This window comes from Callorhinus ursinus, unplaced genomic scaffold, assembly GCF_003265705.2.
Source record: "Callorhinus ursinus isolate GAN/ISIS: 27379988/994484 unplaced genomic scaffold, GSC_fseal_2.0 scaffold18, whole genome shotgun sequence".
Lineage (NCBI taxonomy): Eukaryota > Metazoa > Chordata > Mammalia > Carnivora > Otariidae > Callorhinus > Callorhinus ursinus.
In genome coordinates, this window is record NW_027397080.1 from 3,700,696 (window position 1) to 3,710,131 (window position 9,436).

General features: G+C 41.9%; 1 pseudogene; it reads right to left on the reverse strand.

Annotated features, from left to right (window-relative positions):
* Positions 1-6,606: 6,606 nt before the first annotated feature.
* LOC112811977 (cytochrome c oxidase assembly protein COX20, mitochondrial pseudogene) lies at positions 6,607-7,115 on the reverse strand (annotated as a pseudogene).
* Positions 7,116-9,436: the final 2,321 nt, after the last annotated feature.

Consider the following 9,436-nt stretch of genomic DNA (forward strand, 5'->3'; position numbering starts at 1 on the left):
GAAGGCTGAAAACAAAAGGAACAGGTTTTCTCACATTTGTGGAGGCTATAAGTCTAAAATTGGAGTGTTGGCTGGGTAAGTTCCTTCTGGGGGCTCTATGCCTCTCTCAGCTTCTGGAGTTTACAAGCAACCCCGGATGCTCCCTGGCATAGCTGCATCCCTCCAATAGCTGCCTCTATTGTCACGTGGCCTTCTTCCCCTGTGTGTGTCTACGTGGGCCTGCTCTTCTTATAAGGACGCCAGTCATATAGGATTTAGGGCCAACTCTAATCCACCATGAGCCCATCTTAATTAATTACACCTGCAAAGACCTTATTTCCAAATTAGATCCCATTCTGAGGTTCTGGATAGACACGAATTTGTGGAGGACACTATTCAACCCAGTACAGTCAGGAAGAAAGAAGTAGGGGGCTGTTTCTATCATGTAAGCCAAACAGTGGAAGGCAGGCAGTACAAAAGAGTGGTAATGTAGAAGTAGGCTTCTAGTTCTTGTGTGCCCACCAACCAGGATTGCTACTTTCTTCTATAGTACTTTTCATGTACTTTTCTGAATTGTGAGTCTAACCTAGATCTGAGTCTTTAAAGTTTGACAATTTAGTACCCAAAGAGAAGGATACTGCAAAATCCAACTTATTTTCCTCTCTCACTATAGTGTGGAGAATCAGGAGGATTTTTTTTTTAAACATTGGTTAAACATCTGTTATAATCCAAAAATGTTTTATTGTGTGTAGTCTAGAATTCTTAACCATCCCATAATAGCCCATGGAATGACTGAAATTGCATGAATTCTTTTGGGATCCTTGGCACATATATAGAAATGAGTATTTTAGGAGTGAGCACAGAGTTTTCAAAATTCTGATGGGCTAGGCATCTCAAGAAGGGAAAGCATTACTGGCCTAGTCAGTTGCTCTCCACTTTGAATTCGTGTAGTTTAATGATCTCAAGACCATTCTGCAGTTGATTCCATGCCATTTGTCTCATTTTCCTCCTACCTACCAGTAAGTCACAGGGGCAATGGGACAAAGATGAAGAAGACGTGGATATTTAGAAAAAAAGCCTACAGACACTACACAAGGACTGATAAATAGAGGTCACCAATTTTCACTGCCATTTAAAACTGACAGAAGTTTGAGGCAAAACGAGGGCTATGTGAAGTAGGAATGAGTTACATAGGGTGGTCTGGAAGTCTCTGCTGATGGATATTTAAGAGAAGACATTTTCATTTGAAAACAAGACACTGACCGGAGTTGGAAGTGCAGGATAGTTTCAGTGTCTGATTCAGTGTACTAACACCATGAGTCTTACATACTTTTTGGCAGAATTACTCACATCGAAAGAAGGTGTGGAAAGAAATGAGAACCTAGAGTATGAAGAGGCCACAAGAGAATTAAAGCACCAGTGGGCTTTCTTGAATGAGCCAAACCATGGCACATCGGGGAGCTCTTCACCTTTCCACTCCCCATTTCCCTTTGTTGACGCAGACCTCTGATTTCATTTCCCAGTTGTTCAATTCTCTCATCTCGTAGTTCTACTTCATGAATTAAACGGTCCTTAACTCTGCGAAGCTTGACTTTGTGATGGTGATGTTTCTCGTTATAGTTCCTATAAAAGTAAATTTAAAGAGAGGCGCAGCTGAGCACAGTGGACATTCATGTTGCTTCCTCAGTGTGCACCTTTCTTGGGTTTCCTCCTCTTGCTTTCTTGAGGCCTGCCACCAGATGTGGATACTTGTCCTGCCTCCCATCTGCTCTTGCAGATGGTCCCCAAGTGGGGGAATGGACCAAGGGTAACCTCCTAAACAGCACCAGCTTTAGTCATCCCCAACTCAGGAAACTCCTTGACTTTTGATCCCTTACATCTAATTCTGAATCCTGCTCCATGGAGTCAGTCATTAATTTAAGTTTCGAGTTCTTAGCCAACCCCTTGGACGGTGATATAACCCACTTCAATCTCTGATAACTGAGTCCGCTCTCAGTCCTTCCCCCGGGTCTGGACTTCTGAAGGCAAATTCTATGTATGTCTCTGCTCAAGACTCTAACTCAGATTCTGATATAAATCAAACTTACTGCCAATAAGTACATGAAAAGATATTCAACATCATTAGCCATTAAGGAAACGTAAATCAAAGCTACAGTGAGATACCATTTCACACCCACCAGGCTGGCTAAAATAAAAAAGAAGACAATAACAAGTACTGACAAAGATGTAGAGAAATTGGAACTTTCAAACACTGCTGGTCAAATGGTGCAGCCTCTTTGGAAAAAGCCTGGCAGTTTCTCAAATTGTTAAACGTAGAGCCGCAGGACCCAGCAGCTCCACTCCTAGGTATCTACCCAAGAGAAATGAAAACATATGTCTTCACAAAAACTTATATGTGAATATTCATAGTAGCACTATTCACAATAGCCAAAAGGTAGAAACCCAAAGACCATCAACTGATGAAAGGATAAACAAAATATGGAATATCTGTACAGTGGAACATGACCCTGCCACAAAAAGGAATGAAGTGCTGATCTACGCTACAACATAGAGGAACCTTGAAAGCATTATGCTAAGTGAAAGAAGCCTCACTCACAAAGGACCATATATTATATGATTCCATTTCTATGTAATGTCCAGAAGAGGCAAATATAGAGGATTCCTGGTTGCCTAGGGTTGGGGGTGGGGAGGGAAATTGGGGATGGCAGATGATAACTAAAGGGTTTCTTTTGGGGGTAATGAAATGTTCTAAAATTGATTGTGGTGACGGAGGTACAACTAAAAGCCACTGAATTGTACACTTTAAGTGGGTGAGTTGTATGGTATGTCAATTATATCAATAAACCTGTTTTTAAAAAAAGAACAAAAATCTATGTTACCATTTCAAGCTACTATAACAGCTAATATGAGTAAACAAGAAAACAGATTAAAGCCTCAATACCACCACCAGGCAAACCTCTTTGAAGACCGTGCTTTCCAAATAAGAATATTGTTATTCAGAAAGCACTTCTGCAAATTAAAAATTGCAGAGAGATTTTACTTTGAACCTATTAGATCTGATAACACAAAATCACTCTAAACTAGGATTTCTTGACCTTTGTCCTATTGACATTTTGTGCCAGATAATTCTTTGTTGTGGAAGTCTGTACTGTGCGTTGTAGAATGCTTAGCAGCATCCTTGGCCTCGACCCACTAGATGCCAGTAGTACCTTCTACATTGTGACAACCCAAAATATCTCCAGACATTGCGAAACGTCCCCTTGTCCTGGGAGGCAAACTACTGCCCTCTGAGAACCATTGCTGCAGCTAACTTTCCTAAACTGGGTTTTCTCTAAGCCTACAGCCGTGATTCTCAAACTGTTTTCTGACTGGCAACATCAGCCTCACCTGGGAACTTGTTGGAAATGCAAAGCCTCAGGCTCTATCCCAGAACTACAGAATCATAAACTCTGGGAGTGCATCAGTGTTTTGTCATAAGTCCTCTGGGGATTCCAATGCAGGCTAAAGCTTGAGAAAGCTATGGGCATATTAGGGAGGGAGCCCCTCATCACTTCCATTTCATTATAAACAGGCTACCTGTGGCAGGCTATAAGGTGCAGGTATATAGCTTTTCTTCTTTCCTGCTAACAAAACCCAGATTTCATTTAGGTGTCCACAGAGAGCCCTTGATCTTGAGAAAGGTAGGTGGGCCCCAGGTGTGTGGGTGTGTGTGTGTAGCCAAGGGATGGACTTGTGAGACAGGTATGCCTGCTGGGCACTTCTAGGAACTTGAGAAACCAACCCTCTCTGCCCTGGCTGCCCTCTGCTGAGGCTGCACTACCTGCAGCCGCAGTCTCTGCCTTGTAACCATGACGTGACAAGCCTAAAGACGAAGGGGTCAACCCACCAAGCATGGCAGAGCAGAATGAAGGAAAGGGCCTGGTCCTTAACAACACCCCTGAGCAGCTGAATCTGCCTCAGCAATCATCTTCCTCCAGATTTCTTGTTACACGAGAAAAAAATTTTGGTCTAAATATATCAGGTCGGTTTTTTTGTTTTGTTTTGTGGTTAATTACATCCTGATATCTTAAAAACAAAAAAACTACTCCAAACAAAGACCATTCTTTTTTTTTTTTTGGTATATATCTTAATGTGGAAAACATCCTGAGAGACATTTGTATACAAAAAGAAAACAAAAGAAACCTGATTTTTCCTTTAAGTTTTCTTTTTTCTTTCTTTTTTAAATTCGATTAATTAACATATAGTGTATTATTAGTTCCAGAGGTAGAGTTCAGTGACTCATCAGTCTTTTTTTTTTTAATGTTTTTTTTTAAAGATTTTATTTATTTATTTGACAGAGAGAGACACAGTGAGAGAAGGAACACAAGCAGGGGGAGTGGGAGAGGAAGAAGCAGGCCTCCCGCGGAGCAGGGAGCCCGATGCGGGGCTCGATCCCAGGACCCCGGGATCATGACCCGAGCCGAAGGCAGATGTCCAACGACTGAGCCACTCAGGCGCCCCGTGACTCATCAGTCTTATATAACACCCAGTGCTCATTACATCACGTGCCCTCCTTTATATCCATCACCCAGTTACTCCATCCCACCCCCCCTCCCCTCCAGCAACCCTCAGTTTGTTTCTTATGATTAAGGGTCTCTTATGGCTTGTCTCCCTCTCTCATTTCATTTTGTTTTATTTTTCCGTCTCTTCTCCTATGATCCTGTTTTGTTTCTTAAATTCCACATGAGTGAAATCATATGGTAATTGTCTTTCTCTGATTGACTTATTTCACTTAGCATAATACCCTCTAGTTCCATGTTGTTACAAATGGCAAGATTTCAGGGTTTTTTGATGGCTAATATTCCATTGTATATACATACCACATCTTCTTTAGCGATTCATCTGTTGATGGACATCTGGGCTCTTTCCATAGTTTGGCTATTGTGGACATTGCTGCTATAAATATTGGGGTGCGGGTGCCCCTTTGGATCACTACATTTGTATCTTTGGGGTAAATCCCTAGTAGTCCAATTGCTGGGTCGTAGGGTAGCTCTATTTTCAACTTTTTGAGGAAGAGCAAAAACTATTCTAATGGGGGGCACCTGGGTGGCTCAGTCTGTTAAGTGTCTGCCTTTGGCTCAGGTCATGATCCCAGAGTTCTAGGATCAAGCCCTGTGTCAGTCTCCCTGCTCAGAGGGGGAGTCTGCTTCTGCCTCTCCTTCTGCCCCCCACCCCCATCCAACTCATGCTCTCTTTCTCTCAAATAAATATATATTAAAAAATTATTCTAATGGTCTCTATAGCTCCAGACTCCCCTGAATGCCTAGATATTTGGGTAAAGCCATTTTAACTGAAAAAAAAAAGTGTTTAAGGATGAGAAAGCTACTCTTTGTCACTGTAGGCACTTGAGGGCACAGTCATTCAGGCCTGTGGTGGCAGGCAATTTGCACATGTCAACGATCTGATCTTACCAGATCTTACCTCTGACACTTAAACTGGGGGAAGCCCTAACTTAAGTGAAGGGAACTAAAAACCTGTGCTCCAGGCTTTTCACAAGACACCTCATTTGATTTTTTTTTAAAAGATTTTATTTTTATTTATTTGACAGAGACAGAGAATGCGAGAGAGAGAACACAAGCAGGGGGAGTGGGAGAGGGAGAAGCAGGCTTCCCGCCGAGCAGGGAGCCCGATGTGGGGCTCGATCCCAGGACCCTGGGGTCATGACCTGAGCTGAAGGCAGACGCTTAATGACTGAGCCACCCAGGTGCCCCGGGATATTGATTTTTTAATTGAAAAAAATTAAATTAAATTTTATTATTTTTAAAATTGAGGAATAATTGGGGCGCCTGGGTGGCTCAGTTGGTTGAGTGTCTGACTTCTTGGTTTCAGCTCAGGTCATGATATCAGGGTCATGAGATCAAGCCCCATGTTGGGCTCTGCTCAGTACAGAGTCTGCTCGAGATTCTCTCTGTCCCTCTCCCTCTGCCCCTCCTGCTTGGGCTCACTCTCTCTTTCTCTCTCATAAATAAATGAACAAATAAATAGATAAAATCTTTAAAAAGAATAAATTGAGATATAATTGACATAAAACATTATATTAGTTTTAGGTACATAACATGATGATTTGATATTTGTATATATTGCAAAATGATCATACCACAGTCTAACATCTGTCACAATACATAGAATTTTTTTTCTTGTGATGAGAACTTTTAAGATTTACTCTCTTAGCAACTTTCAAAGATGCAATACAATGTTATTAACTACAGTCACCATGCTAAAAATTACATCCGCATGATTTATTTTATTTTTTAAATTTTTTATTGTTATGTTAATCACCATACATTACATCATTAGTTCTATTTTTTTAAAAAGATTTTATTTATTTATTTGAGACAGAGAGAATGAGAGAGAGAGAGAGAGAGAGAGAGCGCACATTAGGGGAGGGGTCAGAGGTAGAAGCAGACTCCCTGCCGAGCAGGGAGCCCAATGCGGGACTCAATCCAGGGACTCCAGGATCATGACCTGAGCCAAAGGCAGTCGCTTAACCAACTGAGCCACCTAGGCGCCCTGTATCATTAGTTCTTGATGTAGTGTCCCATGATTCATTGTTTGTGCATAACACCCAGTGCTCCACGCAGAATGTGCCCTTTTTTTTTTTTTTTACAACCAACACATCTTTTATTTACTTGATTGAAAGTCTAATGGTACATATGAGGTTTAATCGAGTTGCTCTCCATTTTATTCACACTGACTCCATGGAGTTGTATTTTCAAGCATGATTCCGCTCAACTGCTGCTCTTGCTGGGGCTTTGTTTTCTTTCAGGGTCAAGGTGGGTACTTTCATACAAAATCTTATTTTTAATCCCATCTCTGGCAATTCTTTCCTGGATTCTTAGCTTTGCATAATTATACCTACAATGGAACCAGCATCCTAAAGTCACCAGGATAAATCCTCCTACTCCGTCACATGATCTTCTAATCCTACTAGTTAACAAAAAATGTCCAAGGCCAGCCACAACAGATCCTAATGAACCATACAATATTGAATCCCGTGCACAGGGAATGTTTTCAACATCTAAAATTCCTAGGAGCTTAAAGGGCTTCCCCTTGGCGGGCTCGCCGGGCTCCGGTGTGGAGGCCATGGGATCTGGCGGGTGCCTCAGAATGTGCCCTCTTTAATACCCATCACCAGGCTAAGCCATCCCCCTACCCTCCTCCCCTCTAGAACCCTCAGTTTGTTTTTCAGAGTCCATCGTCTCTCATGGTTCGTCTCCCCCTCCAACTTACTCCCCTTCATTCTTCCCCTCCTGCTATCTTCTTCTTTTTTTTTTCTTAACATATGTTGCATTATTTGTTTCAGAAGGACAGATCTGTGATTCAACAGTCTTGCACAATTCACAACGCTCACCATAGCACATACCCTACGCAATGTCTATCACCCAGCCACCCCCCCCCACCACTCCAGCAACCCTCAGTCCCTCAGTTTGTTTCCTGAGATTAAGAATTCCTCATATCAGTGAGGTCATATGATACATGTCTTTCTCTGATTGGCTTATTTCACTCAGCATAACACCCTCCAGTTCCATCCACGTCGTTGCAAATGGCAAGATCTCATTCCTTTTGATGGCTGCATAATATTCCATTGTGAATATATACCACATCTTCTTTATCCATTCATCTGTCGATGGACATCTTGGCTCTTTCCACAGTCTGGCTATTGCGGACATTGCTGCTATAAACATCGGGGTGCACGTACCCCTTCGGATCCCTACATTTGTATCTTTGTGGTAAATACCCAGTAGTGCAATTGCTGGATCGTATGGTAGCTCTATTTTCAACTGTTTGAGGAACCTCCATACTGTTTTCCAGAGTGGCTGCACCAGCTTGCATTCCCACCAACAGTGTAGGAGGGTTCCCCTTTCTCCGCATCCCCGCCAACACCTGTCATTTCCTGACTTGTTAATTTTAGCCATTCTGACTGGTGTGAGGTGGTATCTCATTGAGGTTTTGATTTGGATTTCCCTGATGCCGAGCGATGTTGAGCACTTTTTCATGTGTCTGTTGGCCATTTGGATGTCTTCTTTGGAAAAATGTCTGTTCATGTCTTCTGCCCACTTCTTGATTGGATTATTTGTTCTTTGGGTGTTGAGTTTGATAAGTTCTTTATAGAGTTTGGATACTAGCCCTTTATCTGATATGTCATTTGCAAATATTTTCTCCCATTCTGTCGGTTGTCTTTTGGTTTTGTGGACTGTTTCTTTGCTGTGCAAAAGCTTTTGATCTTGATGAAATCCCAATAGTTCATTTTTGCCCTTGCTTCCCTTGCCTTTGGCGATGTTTCTAGGAAGAAGTTGCTGTGGCTGAGGTCGAAGAGGTTGCTACCTGTGTTATCCTTTAGGATTTTGATGGACTCCTGTCTCACGTTTAGGTCTTTCAACCATTTGGAGTCTATTTTTGTGCGTGGTGTAAGGAAATGGTCCAGTTTCATTCTTCTGCACGTGGCTGTCCAATTTTCGCAACACCATTTGTTGAAGAGACCGTCTTTTTTCCATTGGACATTCTTTCCTGCTTTGTCAAAGATTAGTTGACCATAGAGTTGAGGGTCCATTTCTGGGCTCTCTATTCTGTTCCACTGATCTATGTGTCTGTTTTTGTGCCAGTACCATACTGTCTTGATGATGACAGCTTTGTAATAGAACCGGAAGTCCGGAATTGTGATGCCGCCAGCTTTGCTTTTCTTTTTCAATATTCCTCTGGCTATTCGGGGTCTCTTCTGGTTCCATACAAATTTTAGGATTATTTGTTCCATTTCTTTGAAAAAGGTGGATGGTATTTTGATGGGGATTGCATTGAATGTGTAGATTGCTCTAGGTAGCATTGACATCTTCACAATGTTTGTTCTTCCAATCCATGAGCATGGGACGTTTTTCCATTTCTTTGTGTCTTCTTCAATTTCTTTCATGAGTATTTTATAGTTTTCTGAGTACAGATCCTTTGCCTCTTTGGTTAGATTTATTCCTAGGTATCTTATGGTTTTGGGTGCAATTGTAACTGGGATCGACTCCTTGATTTGTCTCTCTTCTGTCTTGTTAGTGTATAGGAAATGCCACTGATTTCTGTGCATTGATTTTATATCCTGCCACTTTACTGAATTCCTGTATGAGTTCTAGCAGTTTTGGGGTGGAGTCTTTTGGATTTTCCACATACAGTATCATATCATCTGCAAAGAGTGAGAGTTTGACTTCCTCTTTGCCGATTTGGATGCCTTTGATTTCTTTTTGTCGTCTGATTGCTGTGGCTAGGACTTCTAATACTATGTTGAATAGCAGTGGTGATAGTGGACATCCCTGCCGCGTTCCTGATCTTAGGGGAAAAGCTCTCAGCTTTTCCCCATTGAGAATGATATTGGCTGTAGGTTTTTCATAGATGGCTTTTATGATATTGAGGTATGTACCCTCTATCCCTATACTCTGAA